Source organism: Dromaius novaehollandiae, chromosome 3 (genome assembly GCF_036370855.1).
Source record: "Dromaius novaehollandiae isolate bDroNov1 chromosome 3, bDroNov1.hap1, whole genome shotgun sequence".
Lineage (NCBI taxonomy): Eukaryota > Metazoa > Chordata > Aves > Casuariiformes > Dromaiidae > Dromaius > Dromaius novaehollandiae.
Window position 1 is genome coordinate 22,971,326 of NC_088100.1, and position 22,077 is coordinate 22,993,402.

At 39.0% G+C, this 22,077-nt stretch overlaps 1 protein-coding gene across 8 annotated transcripts in view; it reads left to right on the forward strand.

Moving 5' to 3' along the window:
- DLGAP2 (DLG associated protein 2) overlaps positions 1-22,077 on the forward strand; it is a 467,574-nt gene that overhangs the window by 50,663 nt on the left and 394,834 nt on the right. For 2 of the 8 annotated variants that reach the window (XR_010388212.1, XR_010388209.1), the window contains exon 1: positions 16,832-17,162. The exons of the other annotated variants lie outside the window; for them this stretch is intronic. The gene's annotated coding sequence lies outside the window, so the exon portion shown is untranslated. Of the gene's footprint in view, positions 1-16,831; positions 17,163-22,077 lie in introns of those variants that run through there. 8 annotated transcript variants of the gene reach the window in all.

Consider the following 22,077-nt stretch of genomic DNA (forward strand, 5'->3'; position numbering starts at 1 on the left):
CCAGAGCTCTTGCATTATTGCAGTTGCTGGCTGTCTGCTTATAGGTTTTCCTTTGGGGCACAGTCCGTTATTAAAAAAAACCAAAAAAACCCAAAACTGCTACCTGTGCTTCATGAGATCTAAAACCATCATGATCAGTGAAGCTGTGTATTGTGGGATGACTGCTTGTAATTTCTGTTTTTAGCAAAAGATCACAGATCTTTGGAAGGCAAACATGTCTTCAGGAAAGGACTCTACTTAAGGGAGCTTCTGTTTTAAGAAGCTGCATAGCCTGCAGTGACATGAGGCACTGGGGATAAAAAAAGTAGGGGTGATGGTGGATATCAGGCAGAATTTTGTTCTATGTGAAGCAGGCTGGAATACAAGAATTCCTGTTCCTGAATAAAACACTGCCAATTTTTGCATTTTTTTTCATACTATATCCAGGTTTTTCAATTTTTGAGGGAAGAAAGAAGACAGTCAGAGTTATGGAGCTACAACAAGCCAATAATCCTAAGGGCAGAGCCTTTCCTTGTGGTAAAAGAGGTTTGGGGGCATTATTGAGAGCATTATTTGTTGACACCAGAGCTTGTTACACCAGGCGGTGCTGTTGGGCTAGCTTCTGCAGCAGTGGTATCCCCTGCTTTCCTGACGTCCCCTCATAACCATCACTCTAGTACTGAAAAGATCTTGTTTTTTCAGGCCTGCCTGATCTCTACAACTTGACTTCTGTGTGCACCCTTGTATGCTTGGAGCTTTTCACTGTCCTGACCCTTGACAGCATTCAAACACTCCTGAGATACAAACTCCAAGGCTGATATCTCTTTTCAAGAGCGGAGCTCTGTGGTGCAGTTCCTCTAGCCCTCCAGGCCATGTTGACATGCTGTTCACCCAACAGCTTGTGCACAATTTCTTCATGTTTTCCCCATGCTGCATACTCTGGATTCCTGTCTTATTCTTCAAGGCCTGTGAAAGTGAACATTAGGGACAGGCAGGCTCCTGGCAAATACATTGCTACATTAATCACACTTTATTCCTAGGCAAAATACAAGAAAGAAGCACCTGCAAACCATCCTTCATATATACCAGTATCTCCTTTCCTTAAAACAAAAGAAATGATGCCAAGATGCAATAAAAAACATAATCAAGGGTACAAGCTTGCAAAGTGTTCATGAAATAAAATAGAAATGTATTAGTTCCCTGAGGCAGATTCCCAAACTGTCATATTTAATGTCTACTATTAGTTCAAACTTACAGGCACTTCAGAAGAAGTGAGCCAGGTGAGAACAATGTGCAGTATCATGTAACGACATACTGAACAGTTATGAATAGCAAGAGCAGGCAGAATATGGAGTGTGCTCTGTTCGTATGCTGAGGCAGAATCATGAAGACTGGTTTCACTTTAATTTGTGTATGTTTTGCATAAATATTATCAATGGTTTGTTTCAATAAAATAAATGCATTGGAATGTTCTGGATGTTAAAAGCACCCTTTAAAACACACAGGGAAGTTTTGTCAGCACATTGGTAGTATATTGCATGGTAAGTTGCTCTCTGCTAATGTTTACAGCTACTTCCGTCCACCTAATATATGTGTGTCAGAGCTTTCCATTTTTATTTTGCTCTCTTTACTGCATGACACACTGTTAGGGCTTTTAGTCACTGATTCTTCTTTCCCACAAAATATAATCATTTAAATATTTTTCATTTGTGTACTTGCATCCCTTTCTATAAAAATATTTTTATTTTTGGCTAAACCTCATACTTGCAGTTAATTAAAAGATACTGTCAACAGAGCTAGAAAATTGTCACCAGAGAATGGTCTCCTGCAGCTAGAGTGCCGTACTTAATGTTCAGACATTTATTAAAAATAAATGTAAAAGGAGAATAGATGGACTGTGAGACATTTATCCTGTGACAGTATTCAGTGCCAGTGACCCCTAATCCCTACACTAAGGGATTAATTATGTTGATTCTTCCTCTCCCCCTGCTCCTTTTTATGAGCATCACTACAGCGTGTTTAAAAAGCTGCACTGTGAGAGCAGCTCATGAATGAATTTGTGCGTTTCAGTCACCCCCGTACTCACCGCCTGAAAATGTGAGCTGCTCTCCATCTGGAGTAAGAAATGGAATATCTTGCCTATCTGCCTGACAGCTATGAAGTACGTCCCTCCATCTTTTTCGTTTAGTCTGCAGTCTGCTTTGGAAATTTAGTATCCACTCCAATTACAGAGCACCTTAGACATTATGGAGATGGCTGCTAGGTGACAGCTGGTATAGAAAGCCTTAATAAAGATGGATCATTCTGTTTCATTCACTACAATTTCCTGTTTTTACTTGCTTTGATCTGACCTTCATTTTCAAATAGTGAGTTGCTTCCATTTTCTCTTTCTAGGGATGTAGGAGCTTCCATACAGGTTCAGACTAGGGTTTCTACTAATGTAATATCCTGTCTATATCACATTCTTCAAAAGAAAATGAAACTCCTATTTGGCAGACTTGTAATTAAATATGCCTTTGCAGGAGAATTTTCTCAAACTACTAACAGCCCTATTTAATTTTAGATAAAGAGAATATAATTTTTATATAAAAAGATATAAATTTTATATAAAGATGATATAAACTTGTCGAATAAGGCTGCATATTCTTTATATTTTTCAGTAAAGTAGCTACAAAAATACTTATATCAATGTCTAGTGCTTCTTCTCTTTTCAAAATTGCTTTGTTTTCTGCCTTTCCAAGTCAATAAATTGTTTAGGCCCCACCAAATTCATCATTTCTCTTCATCTCCTGTTCAGTAACTTCTTAAAATTATAATTTTCAAGTTATATATAATTATATAACTGTTAGATAAGTCACCATTACTTTCCATTTTTATTTGGAGGGAACTACAGTATTTGAGCAGCATCTATACCTGTAGATGGTTTAGCTTTTGTGAGTGTCATTTTGCTATGAGCAGTGTTTACTCAGAAAAGAATCCATCTTGTTAGGAAAAGTGGTTGGTACTGAGCATGCACTAAATACACCTCCTTCTTCCATCTGTTTAATATCAGATAAGGTAAAAGATTTGAAAGAAGCCAGCTGAGAACTGCTGAACACTAACAAGTGGTCTAGTCAGAAAACCTGCAAAGAGGCCAGAATTCATCCCTGTTGCCTCCAGCTCTCTTCAAATATCACATCCCCTCTGCTACTTTAATTCTCTTTAATTCTTTCCATAGTTATCTTCCACGGATTCCATGCTTCACTGGGATCTACTCCTGTGAAGCAAGCCGACCACTTCTCTCCCGACTTTCTTTTGAACTTGTTTCCTTCCCCCATGTATTTTCTTGCCTGGTGTGCAGTGCAACTGCAGTCTTCTTTCAGTCAGTTCTGATTCGTGTTTGTTGATCTCTGAACATACTTCCCTGTTCCCTGTGAATGCTTAGCGTAGACACTAGCCTGTTATTCTGTCTATTCCATATTCTTTCCTGTTAACACTCACTACTGCAGCTGGTAGCATTATGTGATACAAATAAAATAACTGATTAACTGATTAGCTCTCTTCTCTCTTTGTGAAGCGGTTACATAAACTGATTCTATTTGTTGTCAATTTATGCATAAGCCTTTGCTGAGTACTTCAGATACATATTTTCTAGTCTGTGGGTACTTCACAAACTGCTTACTTTGATTATTAGCTTTTCAGTGTGTGATTAGTCATCTAAATCACAGGGTATCAGTATTGCCAACTTTAAACATCACAAAGTCATGAGTCAGTCCCCAAAAATCATGGGATTGTTTAAAAATGATGTGTTTTTTTTTCCTTTTAAAAATGCTTTTGCAGTTTGTGTTTTACTTGGCTTCTGAGCCTTTAGGTTTGATTTGCTTCATGTTTTCAAGTTTTTCATTTCAGTGCTGTAGATTAGAAGACTTTTTAGTTGAGAATAATCATTTTGCAATCACCTGATTTAATGATCTGGATCTTCAAGAAAAAATTAAGAAGACCAAAATAAAATCACAAGAGTTGGCAATGCAATGCTATACTTTCTGTTGTCTTACTGAATGGCTGAAAATTTCAACACAGAAAATAAGGAATACCAAAAAAAAAAAAAATAGATGAATAAATATAGTAATTTTCTGTATTTATTTAAATTCGTATTGTTTAAAGCCTTCACACTAAAAAGCATTAGGCCCCAGTCTCATAATGATTTCCATGCAGCTCCTGGGGGGAAAAAGAATGTAAAAATGTGTATATAGGAAGCTGTTTAACTCAAACTTGCAATAAATGGTTGAAGCAAACAAACAAACAAATAAATAAATGGAAAAACAGACTAGGGAAAATGTGGGGTCACTGCTAAATGAGGCAGGGGCCCTGGTCACCAAGGACACAGAAAAGGCAGAGATACTGAATACATTCCTTTTTTCAATCTTTACGGGTAAGACTGGCCTTCAGGAATCCTGAGCCCCTAAGACCAGGGGGAACGTGTGGTGCAAGGAGGACTTACCCGTAATGGAGGAAGGTCAAACTGGACATAAACAAGTCCATGGGACCTGATGGGAAGCACCCATGAGTGATAAGGGAGCTGGGCAGTGTCACTGTGAGATCACTCTTGGTAATCTTTGAAAGGTTATGGTGATTGGGAGTAGTTGGCATGGCTTTACAAAGGGGGAATCATGCTTAATCAAGCTGATAGGCTTCTACAGTGAGATAACTGGCATGGTGGATGAACAGAGAGCAGGGGATGTTGTTTATCTCGACTTTAGCAAGGCTTTTTACACCGTCTCCCATAACACCCTCATAGAAGAGCTGGCAAAGAATGGGCTAGATAAGTGGACAGTGAGGTGGGGTTGAGAACTGGCTGAACAGCTGGTCTCAAAGGGTTGTGATCAGCATCATGAAGTCCAGCTGGGCTGGAGGCCAGTCACTAGCCGTGTACCCAGGGGCCAACACCAGGGCCAGTGCTGTTTGCCGGCTGTGTGCGGCAGGACAGGAGAATAGGGAGAGGAGGAACCAGGTGGTGGGAGTGGGACCCTCCTGCCCTCCTCCCACTGCTGGTGGTGCTATGACTGTCTGGATGTCATTTCTGAACAGTCGGTGGAGGCCGCGATGACCAAGAGAAATACCTGAAAGTGGGAAACCACCTCTGCAGCTGCTTTTTTCTTTCTCTTGTACTCCACACCACCTCTTCAAGCTGCTTATGCCACTTCCATCACCTGGACACCACATGGGTAACAGTGAAAGGGCATGAAAGGGCAGACAGTCCACTGTGAGGAAACCCTTTAAATATGATTGGGAGGGGGATGTCAGCTCTCAACACTGTTAACCTTTTGGCATTGCACCTTACAAATCATAAGGTTCTCTGTTCTGTGAGAAAGCATGTTTATACAAAGTCACCCTTACAACAAGTAATTTAAGTAAAACTGATACAAATTTGCACTAAAACAAAGTAAATGTCATGCTTAACTTATCTTATATTTCTCATAAGCTATACCAGATACAGCTTAGTTAAAGGCTCAAAACCCAATGTAAACAGCTTAAATAGTATAGTATATTTTGAATCATACCTGTGTCACAGGTGCTTGAAAACATTACCATTAGAATTTCAACCTTTTTTGTCAAAACTGAAAATTCTGAAGATTTGTTACTGGCCTGAATGACTGCCAGCTCAGTCTTCAGCAACTTTTGTGTGATTTCTCTCCTCTATTCTCCAACAGGACTTTTTTCTCCATGCCACTGACTTTTCCGTAGCAAAGAAATCTAGTTGTCTCTGTAGGTAATTCTAGTTAGAACTCATCTCTCAAGACCTTCTGTTTAACTGCTGATACTGCTCTTCTATGCTCAGCAATAACAACCCTTTCAAAGACTTAAGTGTTCCTCTACGTCTTGGCATTTGTGTTAGAGCAAATTGTGACCATCCTAGTGTCCCTCACCACCAAGACATGTAGTCTAACATTTCTACAAATTAAGCACTCACCAAGATGAAAACAGTCATGAACAAGTCCTGTGAAGCTACATTTCAGTTGGGCAAAAAAGCTGATGATTCAGCTATTGTAGGCAGGAAGGTATCGATACCCCTAGGCAGCTCACAGATCACAGCGGTGTTTAGAGGACAGCATATGATACATAACTTTACCCCTATAGCATCTTTCCTCTCTTGTAAGAAAACTGGCTTTGAGAAGAAAAACAGTATCAGGGCTTGGGGCTGTGCTTATGTGGGAAAGCCAGCACTCTTTTAGCACTACGCTCTCTTGGTAGTCAGGCTCCAGAATTTGCATTCCCTTCCAGCCCTGTTCACAGATCCCTGCCCAGTCTGTCCCCAGGTTGCTTTGTTGCTTGATCTGCTTATCCTCCAGCACCGCCCTGTCTGCTTTACAGCTCTCTGTGGGTAGATCCATGGTGCATTTACAGCAGCCTCCAATGCGCTGCTCATGACATTGATTGAGTACGGTGTGTCTTGGCACACTTGATGTGAAAGTCAGGGATTTTCCATGCTGCTTCAGGCACCTCCTTGTTTTCTTACCATGTCACAGGGGGAAGGGGCAAGCTAGTTGTCACTGTGCTCCTCCAAAGCTACCTCCATGGTGGTAGTTACCGCCATAGCACTACGGGGGTCTTGTATACCACTGACCATGAGCAAAATGGAGCTGCACCTGAGCTAGCTCTGACTGAGCTATAGCAACATGGACTATGCACTGTAGATATACCCTAAGTTGTTTCTCTCTTGTACCTTTTTCTTCTACTTTGCGTCACAGTCTTTTCCACATAGGAAACAAATATCTCCTCCAGGCTTCTTGCTGCAGCTGCAAATATTGCACAAAATCCTTCTATCCACCCATTCATTTCTTATCAGTGTTTTCTTTCAACAGCCTTCCCACATACGTTGCATGAGTAGCTAATTTAGTGGAGTTCAAACAACAGCTGCTACCAAAAATTAGATAGCTGAAACACCTGTTTCTAGCCAATATGCTGGAATGGAAGGGCAAAAGATGCTTAGATTTATAAAAGCATAAGACCAGTGTGATGAAAGTATCAGTTCTGCTGTATGGACTCATACATTGTATTGTATTGATTCTCCTTCAAAATCAGTGTGAGATGTGTGTCGGCGGGTACTGCAAGGATGCTAAAAGTAACAAACATAACCATAAGAGCTTCTTTGGGTACAGCTGAACTGGGGGATTTTGGAGCATTTCCCAGCCCCTTCAATTGAATACCCAGGCCAGATCTTCACTGTTTGTTGGACAAAAACCCAAAACACATGAGTGAGCCATGGTGTGCTCCTCAGTGCTCTCCCATCTGGAGCATGGAATCAGGACTTTGTAATAGCTCCAAAGCATTTGTGAGCAAAAAAAGAATAGTGAAGGACAAGTCTGCTCAATTCTTCTCTCTAGATAATATGCATTAACAGTTCAGCTGCCATTAGTGCTTTGGATCAGTGTAGGTCTAAACCACAAAGGACTGTTGCAGAACTGTTGCTCATTTCCTCTTCCAGAAAACTGACTAATACAACATTTTAAAAAGTGACTCTATTTATGACTTTAAAGATGTGCTTTTGCTGTCCCCTGCTGTCTTACATGGGATGTTGTAGGGAAAAAAGGACCAACTACATTAGGGTTTTGTAACTACAGCCCTTGGCTTCTGGAAAACAAAGAAACCTCAGGAAAGGACAGAGATGCAGCAAGATATGATTAGACTGAGAATGGAGAGATGTAATGCTTTTGTTGCATATTTAACGGATTGTTTCCAGGCATGAGGGAGCCTTGTAAATCACTGGACATGTGGAAGATAGCACATTAGTGTAAGGTCATAATGATAATCTATAATGACAGAATGAGAGATCAAGTATATTTATTTTAATATTGTAATACTTAGTGAACAGGAAGATTTCCTGGGGCCAAAGTACAGACAGCAGAATGTTATTCTATTGACAGAATTTCATAAGATGTTGTGAATTTATCTGCAAATGAGTCCATATGCTACAACATCTAACATTAAATGCAAGAGCAAATTGCTTAAAGAAAAATTATCTTTGTATGCAGTATGAGAATAAGACCAGCTTTGGAGCAGCTGACTTATGAAAAACGTTAGATAAGTGCAGTCAGGGAAATGCAATTAAGACTCTTGGGTCCACATCCAAAAGGATCTTGAAGTTGGGTGACTATCTCTGGGAGCCGAATTCACAGGGGTTTATCTAAGCCCTAACTTATTACATAATAGCTTTCTTCCCTGGCAGCTGAGGAAGTCTAGGTTTTCAGCCCTTGGAGGTTTAAACCTGAGTTATAAGTAAGTTGCCTAAACTGCTATGGGTCATTTTAGAGAAGAAAAACCCTGCACTGCTTTTCTTTTGAAGTTTAACTACTCTCCAGGAGAAAAGCTGATCAGGAAGATGCTGACTTTGCAGCCCTCTGTTCAGCGCTCTCCACTGGGAGCAGAGGCTTGTCATTCTGATCCCTGCTTCCAGGACTAGCTTATGTATTTTTCTTTAGGCAGTCACTGAACAAAATCTAGAAGCCATCTGGGGAAATTCCACTGCTTCAGAGGTTCTCCTTGCAGAAAAACACAGTGAACTGCTTTACCAAGTCATGCTTGGTCCTTAGCCTTTTTCCTCAAGATCCTTCCACCTGCATTTATGTCATCTAGATGCAATAATCTTCCACTATCTCTGGCCTGGGAGACACATGACTGAAATGTTACCAGAAATAGCCGACTCCACATACATAAAAATTTTGAGTGTTTCAGTTGAAACAGTTTATAACGTCACCCATATTTCAGAAACTGCACATAAATTCCTTTGGCAATCTTGTAAGAGAGAACCACTTAGGCAGACATATAATTTTTCAGCTGCTTTTATGCTTACAGAGCACTACAGAAAAGAGTTTTTCATAAGATGGAATCATTCATACATAGTAGTTTCACTGTCTGGGGACTTTGAAAACAGTTCAGGTATGTTTTAAAGAAAAAGAAGGCAAAACCCACAGCCTAAGCATTGAACAAAGCTAATTCTCTGGATACTTGATTTTTAGTCCGTGATCTTGATTTTTTTAAAGATATATTATTACTGGCTGTATTAATACTCAGAGATGACCTTTGTCCTTGATGAAGTTTAGCTGATCATGTAAAGACTCCAACATGGATTTCTCCTAGGAGTGTTTGATTACAGCCAGATCAGGTTCCTGCTTTTCATGGCACTAAGCAGAAAGTTTCAGCTGAAAGCTCTTCTGACTCTAGCCTTTCTCCAGTTCTTGCAAAGTAACTATTTTCTTTTCCTCTTAATCTTTGATCCTTTAAGTTTAAGCTATTTTAAGTTTTCTCACAAAAGAAGTAGTAAGGTTGTGAGCTGAATTAGGTAAGTCATGCAAAAGAGTTCCTGCTGTGGTCTGCCCTTACATACTTATCACCTTCACTCCTCCCACTGAGGATATTGTCCTCTCAGTTCCAGATCAGTCCCATCTAAAGGACTTGGTTTAACTTTTAAGCACCTAATAAAAGGGTTTCCTGCTGAAATCAGCACTTGTTAGACTTGGGGTGAGGTCTGAGGAGAACACTGAGCTCATCTCTCTCCAGCCACTGGTTCTGCTGCTATAAAATGGGGTGGTTCTGCTCTGTCTTACCTCTCCTTGTTCCTGATGAGGTGGTCCTGCCCTTTCTCTTAGGCTGATCTAGCTCCATAAGGCAGTTGAAATTCATTTGTTTATTAAGTCATATATTTCTGGATTTGTTTTCTGCCACCTATAAACTGAAACTCTGTGTAGAGCTGAGCAAGGAGCAGAACCAGTATAACAGGAGCTGGCTGGGCAGCAGGACGGGACAGGACAGCTTCTACTGCTGGCAGCAGCCCTGGCTCAACTTGTCTCTTTTAATGACCTTCTAGGACTCTGTGCTGCAAACTGTGGCAGCTCAGCAACTATTACTTGATGGTCTGATAGCTAAGCTAATGTGGATGTAACTTCTACAACAAGGTTAGTGTGGGTAGTGAAGGGCAGGAACCACAACAGCCTTCCCAAGGTAAACCATCCTCACTTCTGCATTTGAGCACTTTTGTTTTCTTTTCTCCTATATACCTAACTCACAGGGATGAAAAGGTTTTTTATAGACTTTCCAAAAGCAGCAGGCACAATAAAACTCAAATTGTAATTAAGCATCCCAGATGCTGTTTTGGATGAAATCAGCTATAGAAGGATAATTTTGGAGAAGGAGAATGAGCAGGTGAAAACAGTGAGGTTATAATGAAATTGATAGACTTAATTATAGTATTTGCTGCTGTGAAAGCTATAATGCTGTCTAATCAGTTTAAAAATGTGGAAAGACTAAGGAGTTACTGTTTTGTCTACTTAAACTGCTATTTTTAAGGTTTATTGAATAACATACCATGCAGAATGTAAAGGTGTACGTGGAAGTATATAAGCTAATTGTGTATTTGGAAAAAGCACAAACTGATAATGCTTTTCTGAAGCATCAGAAAGCATGGTACAGCAGTATTGCAGGCTGTGCATCTGTATCTTCTCTCTTCTTCTTGTTTACCTGATCAGCTCTCATTGAAAAAACTTCACTGTAGTAAATCAGAACTTTTCTGTGTAAATTAGAAAAACAAAAGGGTATTATTCCTAGCTCTTACTGGAATAAATATCATTAGTAATATACTGATACTGTTAAAAAAATACTGGGTTAATTTGTTTCATTTTTCTGGTCTAGCTGTTCTATGATACTTTGGTAATGATTATTTTGCATCACTGATAGAGCCAGATTTGACCAGTGAATTATTTGAAATTTATGTTTTTTGCTTCTTCGCTTTTGTGGAGCTGGACAAAGCAGCAGGGGCAGGGAATTATCCTCCAGATTTGAGAGACGGTGCAGCACATGTTCCTTTTTGTTCTGTATTTCCTCCAATGCTGTGGCTCTTTAGAGATTAGCCACATTCTTATCTCATTTGTTTTAGTAGACATCAATAAAATACAATAAGTATGGCTAGTGTTAGTTTAAATAAAAATAAATAAGGCAATTAGAAAAAAAACCACAAATGCATTCAGATAAAATGCATACACCCAGATTTTGACTTACACTGTATAGACTTACACATACAGGAATATAAATGGTATATTCTTCTTTTCCATTATACCCTCGGCAGTTCCTATCCTCTTACTCCAAGCCCACTGGCTCCAGGTAACTGAGCCAGCAGAAGTGGTGCTGCTGTTGCAGGGCATCCTCAGGAGACTGCTTCTGATTTAGTGAATGTTATGTATCATCGTTTTCTCAAAGCAGTACCTGAAAGAGGAATCTTACCCTTAGATGCTAAAACATAAAGCTATTGACCAAATTGTTTAGAACTTTTCTTTACCCATATGAGCAAAGTATTCTTGAATGAAAGAGTAATCAACATTTCTAAGTGCTGCAGGTTTTTTCACAGTATAGGATACTAGTAATTGGAGATCAGCAGTATATTCTACTAGCTTTGCTTCTGCAAAGAAATTTTGAAATTCATTCTTATTTTAATACCAGTATTCAAAGCCCTGCTTGCTGATTACATAAGCTAATCAGTTGCCAATCAATTATAATGTTCAGCTGTCCAATATGATATTTCTGTCTCTCAGCAAAAGGCTCCAAAATCTCAAAGATGTAATAAACTATGTTTAGGGCAACAATGAGGTGTGCTAGCACCTGTAGTGTGAGTGTGATGCAGTGAATGAAAAACTTGCAAAATATATGGATATTAATGACAGCATCATAGCTGTATAGCTACCAAATGATAGTGAACATGGATAAATGTTTGCTTTTTGCATTATGCTCACTACATTAAATTTTTCAGCTGAAATGCTCATGCATGTTGGTTTTAAAGTTGTAACCCAAACATATATGTGGCAAATGTTACTAGATTCACTAACTTAAACATTTATTAATTTAGGAATAGTTTTACTAGTAATAACATCTGGTTGTAATCCAGCAAAGCACTAAAGCACATACTTAAAAAGTTAAGCATGTGATTAAATGTGAGCAGACTGCTGAATCAGGACTGTAGTCAGTGACTTGTGAATAGATATTAATCACAACTAAATATTAAACTCAAATGAGCACATCTGTGCTCCAATAAAACATCATTGTGCTGAGTCAAAGAGCAAACACAGCAGGACCCTGGAATATTTATCCTGGTGTTTTGTGGCTCAATTAATACGATTTTGTTATGTTTCCTCTAGGTATATATTGATTTCTGTAAATCTTACTCTGTGCTGACATTACTGTGCAAATACCTTAAAAAAGGCTTATTCTTTTGTTTCTCCCCAATAGCAGTTGTTAAATCTGTAACCACGTTCAGACTTTCAATATTTCTTGTTTTTAAGTGTCAGATTTCATGTAAAGAATGCTAAGTGTCTGTTTCCCATGTCACACTGCTCTAATTCTTTGTTATTAAGGATGAGAAGCGCACAATACATTTCAGTCAGGAGTCCAGTGCTGGGAAGTGGACCAGCATTCAAGCTGTTTTCTTTACGATCGGGAATGGACTCTATCATATCCATGAACTTGAATAGGTTACATCATGAATTAATTCTTTCTTATATAAATGAATAGGAGGAATGTCTACAAATGTATTTTCATTAGTAACACAATGTAGAAAAAAATAAATATTTTCTTGTATGATCATATATATAATCTTGATATTTCCTTCTAGGCTTGTTATCTTAGATATGAATAAATAGACAGGAAATAGCAGGTTACCTGTGAAAGACAGGAGATGTTTACTTACCTGTCACATAATTCAGTATGGTATTGAAAAGAACATCCTTTGCTGGAGCTGAGTCAAAGGGAAATATCTATGGGTATTAAAATAGTAATTTTTTTTTGAAAACCTTAATTTTATTTAACACTATTTTTAAAAAAATTACCATGATATGAATTTCTGCATAATGTCACATAACAGTAATGTTTTTGCTCTGTCTTCTAGCTCAAAATGTCTCCTGCTGGTGTTGTAATGGGATAGTTCAACAAGATGAGTTGCCACTAATGCCATGAAATAGGAAAATGAAAAATGATAAAATAAATCTCAAAATTCTGCAGTGATATTTCAAACCCCCCAAAGTTTCCTAGCATTTGATTACATACTGTTTTCTGTGCTGTCTTTATTGGTTGCAGCAAACCCCCAACTTTTCATTTTGTATATACTGGGCACTGCAGGTTCAGTTACCACCTGACTTTTTGTGTTTGAATAATAAATACCAATCTAAGGCAGAAGTCTGAAATCCAGTGGGATGTTATACTACTTCTTCCTTAAACTGTCAGAAGAGTTGTGTATTTCCTATTAACTCCAAGCAGGAAATATTTTGCAAAATTTTATTCCATTATGATCTGGGGATATAACAAGCATTTTTCAATGATAGTCACTCATTCGGGAACCACACCCAACATTTCAGTTGCACACTATGGTTTTCTTAAATGTCTTTCAGAATATTTGGGTAAATAAATGGAATGGAAGGAATGGAAGGTTGGCTGGTATCAAAATAACATTTTTGGTAGCTTTCTTAATAGCATTTGGCTGGAGTAAGCAATAAAAATGGTGAATGGCAGAGCCTTGTAGTATTTTTCTGGACAGTGGTATTGGAACAGGCTCAGGCAATTTCATTGCTAATTCTAGATTCTGGTTTGAAGAGGCAGAGTTCAGTTCCTGGAAAAACGAAATTGCTGGTGTTTACCAGTGATGAAGTAACATCATTGCTGAAGTGTCTGAAGATTGGATGACCCATGAGAATAATTAAAATGCTGAAACAGAAGCATATGTCAGTGCAGACAGCTTGTCTACTGGTCAGGTTGCTCATTCTTTAATATTTTCAGTGGTCTAGACTTGTCAGGCAAACTGGTTATATAGTTCAGCATTGCATGTCGTAACCTTTTGTTCTCAGGAAGTGACATTTTCTTGAAAGCAATGTGAAGGGAAGAATTAAAATAAGCAGGCTGAAAACAACCAATTTTCAACTGGATGGCCAAGACAGCAAGAAAAAAGAATAACTCTCAAAAACTACATTTATTTCAGCTTATAGTTAAGAAAGCATACATGTAAAAGCTCTGTTATTATATGTATACAGTTACCAACACAAAAATGTTCTCCTACTGTTCTACAGTTTCTTGTACTTATTTCTCTAACGGCAAAGGAAAGCTACAGAATCATCACCATAAAAAAAAAAAAAAAAAAGCCACTAAAAAATTTGCACAAGTCAGAAAACTAATCGCTCTGTGCAGCCCTATTGCAAGGCTTATAAACCCCTCAAAGCATGCAGACCTATAGGAAGGTGTAATTGTTTCCTTTTAGGGGAGCACTTAGCATGCTCTTCTGAGATGTAGCCGACCAAATCCAAATATTCCTCTGCTTAATTCAAAGTGTGATGTCCACCTTTGGGCTTCTTGTTCCTGCGAGAGTGCCCTAACTTGCACTGATACTCTAACATGGGGGATGTTTTGTTGGGCTCTGTGAAAGTAATTCTACATTATGCAAAGTACTTAAATGAGTGTTAGCATACAGGCTTGAACTTGTCCTTTTTAGCAAGTCTTCTAACCACTAAACAGTAGAGCTCTTTGTGGGCTGCCTAACATTAAGCGAATTGTGCAAAATGGAGAATCTTTATCAGAAATGGTGAATCTCATCTCATAATAACTATTAGACAAACAAACATAGTCTTTTAAAACATAAAAGGCTATCATATGTATTTGGCAGAGGTTTGATTTGCAGCTGAATCTCCCATATTCTAGATAAGTTGTGCCACCTTAGCCGTTTCCTTAAGAGGTGAGACAGCACCATCACCTCCAGTACTCAGTTTAAGACTATCCCAGTACAGGTTAGATCTTTGGTGACTGCTAACTTTGGTAACACACCTGTAGATTCCCTTGGCTCCCTCTGGGTCCCTTCCACAATGTTGGAGGAGCATAATCCACAGAAAACTAGGCGCTGGTAAGGTTAGGGGGGACCTCTTCGCAGGTTTTGGATCTATGTTTTTTTACCTTTGTAGTCCTCAAAATCCTTTCTGTGATCCTTTGGTTCACCAAGTGGTATGTAGACCCCAACCTGACTATAGATTAGAATAGCCTATGCAACCTACATAATTTTAAGTGTGGTATCATCAGCTCCCAGATTAAAACTGCCCTGCTGCTCTTCCTATTTTGTGTTCTCGAGAACTGACTGCACAAATTATGCAGTCTCCTTCCTCAAAAGTCCTTGCCAGAAGCAAATCTGTTCAACTGGAATAGAAAAATGATACCCTGCTTACTGAGACCTATCCTTACTTTATACCAGCAAAATCCTTACTTCAGCAAAATCCCCCAAAATGACTGGGGCCTGCAATACGCTCTAGTATTGTTCAATATTGAATGAAACATGAGTAATAAAGACAAATTATTGTTTTAAAAGAGAAAGCTGTTATTTCCATAAGAATGCCTGCTTGTTGGGGAAGAAGGTGTGGGTAGTCAATTTATGTTCTGAAATCTATGTCCCTCTGTGCTATGAAACATTGCTCAGGGCATGAACAAGGCTCAGGCATCTTTGTCTGTCTGTTCTCTTTGCATGAAAGATTTGCGTAACCTAAATCTGTGAAATAAGTATTCCCCAAAATAACCCTTCCTTCTTCTCTGTTTTTCTGCCATCATTTGCAGTTGTCCATCAGGAGTGGAATGTCCCAGTTCTGTTCTGCATATGCATGGATTCTGTAGTGTACTGCTACCTCAGTTAGTGTTTGGGCCAAAAGGTGATCAAATGGACTTGACTTTCAGAGGAGGACACTTTAGAAAAAGCTGTCTTTGGAAACACCATGGCTGCTTTCCAATTTTCAGGCTGTCTTTCACCTGACCAGAGGAAATAGCTAGATACAAATGCAGGCATCTGATTCATCTCTGCAATTGCCCCACTGAAGATAGATAATACTACGTATGTTTAGATACTGTTTTATATTCTCAACTTCCCTGAAGTGAGAAAAGTTTAAAAGCTACCTTTGACATGTAATATCAGATAATTTTAATATGTATACTCTGGTCCTACTGTAGTGAGGACTGCACTTGCCCACACTTACATAGGTGACTTCTATTTCTTAGCTATTAATATCAATGAACTTGAATTACTGAATAGCTTCTAAAATCAACCATATATCAAAGTTAAACTATTAATGAGTTGTAAAGTAGTAGAGGACTTCTTTGCTAGTTCAAGTTGTGATCCACCACTGCTGATACATGACTTATTCTTTGATTCACAGTGAGAAAGGTCTGTGCTATCAGGACCATAAGTGCAGGTAAACAGTTAGGATGTTGGTATTTTTTGTGATAACATCTATACTTAAAACATCCTCTCTTGCCTTACTTATGGCTTTTGAATTTCCCTTGTACATATGTGGTTCCTACACAGTAAAATAAGCAGGCCATTGGGATAATTTTGCTGTCAAGTCCTAGTACAAAACCATAAAATTTAATTTTTAATGAAGATTAGTTTGTTTCTAACAATGATGCAGGGAAGGACTGTTACTCTATTCTACATGTTTAATTCTACGCTTCTGCAGTGCAGATACAGGTATCAAAATCTTTAAGATTCTGGTTCCATGTACGCAGAAATAACACTCAAGATTCACTGCCAAAATTTTGTATATATTATTATTATCTTAATAATAGGTGCACTTGAATCACACAATTTATTAAAGTTGTGAATTAAAAAGACTTCATGTGGCAAGCCATAATATAAACACATCCTACTGCACTCTGCCTCCAAAAACCTGGGGGTGGGCAAGGTATGGCTGGTTTTGTTCAGCAGTATGTGGGTGAGATGGAAGTAAGGAGAATGTATCATCTTTTCTCTAATAAAACCTTTGAGGGGTTAACTGCTGCCCAGTGAGTCACCAGCCGCACCGCGGCCATCAGTGCTGCGAGGGCCAGCCTTCTCGGCGATTGCCAGGCACTTCCACGTCCACAGCGCTTGTTGCGAAGTGCTCGCAGGGGAGACTTTTCCTTAATCAGAAAGATTTTTTTCCTCTGTGTGTTTCTGTTGCAGGCTGTTGCAGGCACAGCCATGTCTCTCTGATGGGGATTCAACTCTGAGCCCTGTGAAAAGAGCAGTTTAGCCTTTAGGATTCACTGTGACCCCTGATGAGGACTCTGTTCAGGAGAAATAGTTTACGAGACGAGACCTCTCTGTTGCAGGGAATCCAGCGTCTGCATCTGCAGGGTGTCTGCCAGCAGTCTGTCAGCCGACGTCAGTAAGTGAAGAGTGCTTTGAGATGGCCAGAACCTATCTGTTAAAGGATTTAAAATTCTCTAGGCTGAAAACATTTATCATGGTTTGCTGTAGCCTTACTCCATACTAACTTTTATCAGCACAAACCATGTTGTCATTTCAGTGGGGAACCTTATAGCACCACAATAATAAGGATAATACCAGGGCAGCCTTTTCCCCTGGAGGACTGCTCTCTCACAAACAAATTTATCATTTATCTATACCACTGTAGTACTTTAATCTCCAACTAGGAGACCTCGTAGTCTAGGCATTGTAAGGTACATATGTACTTTATATATAATATATACATACAAGGGAGAACTATTACTATCATTTTTGTATTTCAGAGAAATAAAATGTACATGTTTGTTCTGGTCAAATAAATATAGATAGCAAGCTTGAGACTTTTTTCTGATTTGCTCAAAACACAGTCAGATGCCTAAGGATAGAAAAATCATAATAACTCGGGAAAGATTTATTTTTATAAACAATGTCTTGCCCCAAATCACTCTCCACAGCTCGCTCTTAAATTTGTTAAACAATTGTAGCCCTGGGGTGACTACGTTATAACTTCTGAGGGAGTAGCTCTCTTTAGCTGACTCCTAAAGTTGCTATGCTTCTGTCAGGTTTGGGGGTTTTGGTTTTTGCATGTGGATGTAAATGCCTTCATTATTCAAATTTAAGATTCATTAGTAGAAACAGAAATTACATATGTTTGTTACAAATAAATTTTAAAGGGGAGGGAAGAACTGTTGAGTTATAATACTATATCTTAGTGGGATATTTGAGTGCAATAGTATATGAAGTGTACTGCATTAGAATTGTAGAATAATTTAGGTTGGAAGAGACTTTTTGAGAGCTCATCTAGTCCAACCCCCTAGTCAGTGCAGGGCAAATTTCTAAGTTAGAGCAGGTTGCTCAGGTCTTTACACAGCTGAGTTTTGAAAATTTCCAAGGATGGAGATTTCACAGCCTGTCTAGGATATTTTTCTTGATGTCCAGTCAGAATTTCCTTTGCTGCAGCTTGCGAGCATCACCTCTTGTTCCTTCACCGTGCAACCTATGAGAAGAGTCTGGCTCTATCTTTTCTATAACCCTTTAGGTAGCAGAAGTGGACTTAGATTCCTCCTTAGCCTTCTCTTCTCTCTGTCAGGACCCCTCCTGATTGCCGTCATCTTGCCATCATCAAAGATGACAGAGCGAGGACTCACAGTGACACCAGCCAGCTCTGTCAACACCCTTGGATGCATCCCACCTAGCCCAGTGCAGATAAGCAGCTCAAGGGTGTAGCCTAGAGGCTGGGTGAATCTCAGCAATTGCTCTGTGACATCCAGGATCTGGGCTCTGGGCAAGCAGCAAACTCCTGAAAGGAGTGTCGTTGTCCCCTACAGCAGGGAGTATTCAACCGTTATTACCCTTTACTTTCTTTTTTTGACCTGTTCATCAGGCTCAGTCACCTTCCAAACTCTGGAAAACACTAACTACCAGCCTCCACCACTGTCCAGCACTGGGACACTGTGAGAGTCCCAGTCTGCCCCCATCCTAGAGTAGACTCTGGTCATCCCTCCATCTGTGCAATATGAGGCTTGGACTTCTGCCCCCGCAGAGACTCCATGGAGATTTGTGACCAACCTTTGCAATATTAGTGGATTACTACAGGTATTTCTGATCCACGATCCACATGAGCCACACCAGAGAGTAAAAGCTGTCTCGCATCTAGGTATGGCCATTTGGAAGGAGATGCTACTACTGCTGATGGTGGTAACAGGTGGAAGAAAAGTTTGTGAAATCTGTTTTATACCAAAACCTGTTTCTCATTTACTTTACATATGTTTTTAGGTAGCTGGGTGTGGTTCAAAGTCTCTTTGTCTTCTCTGTGTCTTCCCTGTGTTTCTGCACCTGATTGGAAGTGAAATTGAGTCTGTTTAGGTTGGTTGCTTTATATGTAGTACAATGATTATACATGTCTGATGAGTAGGTTAGAAATACTACTTTGAAGGAAAGTTGAAAATACAGCTGAATTTGTCCTGAAATTTATTCTCCTCTTGTTTTGCATTTCGAAAAAGGAATTACAGAATCAATGGAAAAGTCTTTTGTCTCTTCCTCCCAGCAATGTTACTGTATCCTTTTGGGGGCTTCATCATCTCTCTGAATCAGAGATGTTTTAGGAGATCATGGACTTGGACATTGCTTGTTCCAGATTTTGGATCACTTCAGAACAGGATATGTTGCAAGCTTTCAGAATACATGTTGTTTTCTTTTTTTTTTTGTCTAGCTGTTCTATTCACTCTGCATATTATATTCTTATATGGAGGCAGTATACTTTACATGATAACTTCTAAAAGATTTCATGTTTATAAGTGATTCTTAATCATGGGACAATTCTAATGCATCTTACTGCTGACATGAACCTGAAATCTGTCATAGTGATGATCATGTTTTCTTTCCTGGGTCATCAAGAAGTGAGGTAACTTTCAAACTCATCTTTGAGCTTAACTTGGCATGGTGATTTTGATGGCTGCGTGGTAACAGGAATAACAAAGCTTTTATTAGTGTAGGGACTTTAGCTATGCTATCTGAGGTCCTTTTAACAATATTCTTCTAAGTTTGCTTTCCCTTATTTAATTTTTGTTCCGATATATGAAATGGATTGTGCATTCAGTGGGTTCCTCATTACCTAAATCCTCTGTCTCTTTTAGTTGAAAGCCCTTTGCTAAAGAAACATTACTTCTGTTGTTGGTATCAGTATTTCCTTTAATCATGGCAGTGATCTTAGAAAATTTCCATCTTAGTTGAGACATAATACAATCTGAAAGAATACATGTATGCATATTGTAATATTTTCAGAATATATCTGAGATTTATCTTCTTCAACACATTTCCTTCTACTGAACAAGAAAAGGAGACAATATGCATATTTAAATATATGATAAATATGTTGATACGATACGAACATATTTGATATGCTACTATGAATATGTCTTTTTCAGTAAAACTTGCCCTTTCAACAAAATCTCCATGTTTTATTTATGTTCCTGATACTTAATTGGGAATGGTGGAATAAGGTAGAGGATGATATGAGAAGAAAATATTTCTATTAAAAAAAAAACAAAACAGATGAATCGTTAGCAAGTTCTATTTTGACATTAAATTAGCATGAAAGTTCACCAGAGTGTACGTGAATTTGTACATCGGACAACAGCAGTCTAGTAGAATCTTGAAGAGACATAACTGGACAAGCCTGGGACATCTCATCAGGATACAATGAAACCAACTGACAAGACAGGCTTCCCCTGGAGGTGCAGGGGGCAGGAGGCGTTTGGGGGCAGCCTGCCTCTCCCGCGGGATGGAGCTCCTCAGGAGCCATGCCGGCGGTCAGGTCCCAGGGAGGGCAGGGAAACTGGCAGCCAGCAGCGAAGGATTGAGAGCTCTTGCAAAATCTCTGCTATTTTCAGCAACACCAGATACACTAAAAATTGGAGTCTAAATATTTTCTACGTGAGTAATGAGAGCTGGAGTTGTGCTGTTATGAGTGGAGTCGGTGTTGCTCAGGCATGGGAGGTGTGCAGGTTGGGGTGAGGCCTGGGAGGGCAGAGCAGCAGCAGACTCTGCTGCTCTCCTTCTCAAGAGCCGGCTGTTTCAAGGACTGATTTAGTCAGTAACTGCTGCTGATCCCAGTGAGTGTTGTTTCAATAACAGCTTCAAGTAAGGCTCAGAGAAAAACCACTGGCAATCTCAGGTTGCTTTTGGATACCTTAGGAACTGAAATGATACCAGATGTTTGTTGATATGACCCCTTAAAAAGCATAGCAAAATATAATTATGCTCGTTACAGTGGAATGAAGTTCAGATTTAGCTTCTCGTAAACTGAACCCATTGCATGTTGTTAGGAAGCTGAAATGCAATAGCTTGGTGCAATGTTTCAGCACCTGGTTACAAGTACTTGTCTGCTCTGAAAGAAGAAATAATGGCAAATCGCCTTTGATTTATAATGGTTCATATCATGCAACAGCTTGAGAACAGGAAAGCTTGACTACTTCTCATTCCCTTTCTGGGAGCAGATACCTTTAAGGCACGTTAGATAGTTGGCTGCTATAAAATCCTGAATCGCAAATCCTGAATATTTCCTTTTTGCTTAAACAACAAGCAGGGACTAGGTTACAAAGCAGGATCTTCTCCTTTTAAGAGTGTCATTGGGAACAGAAATGTCTAACATCCTCAAGTATGGAATCCAAAAGTGAAGAAAACTTAATAATAAAAGGAAATCAAAATAGAATATGTTCCCGTAATGGCAAGAGGTAGCAAGAGACATTCAGAGAAGTGAAATTGCAGCAGAGAGAGTTAGTGCTGACTTTCAAATATTTTTAAGATCTAGCTGTTTACAAACAACATCTTGAAACATCTCTATACCAGTTGATGAAGAAATCTTACCTAAAACAAAAGCCCTGAGATGAAAATAAGGATAAGCAAATAAAGTGATGTAATGAAATATGATCCTTAGACCGAAAGCAATTAAAATTTCTTCCACTAGATTTGTGAGGATAGTAGGAAAGCAGCAATGCTTAATACATAGCAGTGGAGTTAGCAGTGTCTAGGATGCGCCTACCTTTTTAAAAGAAGTGAGGCAACATTTGAAGGACAAGAAGATAGGGATTGTCTTACTGGATCAACCCAAAACATCTGAACTATTCTTTCCAATAATGTACTGCTCCAGCAGAAGATGCAAGGGACACTTTAGGGGATAACTATGCCCTAGGACCATTTCCTTGGTTTCTTTGATTACAAAATCATCATTGCATGAGTAATGCTCCGTTCTGAAATATGTTTGCTTTATGTAACTTTAAATCTATAAACACACATGTTTTTGTCCACTGTATCTTTGATATATATTCTTCGGA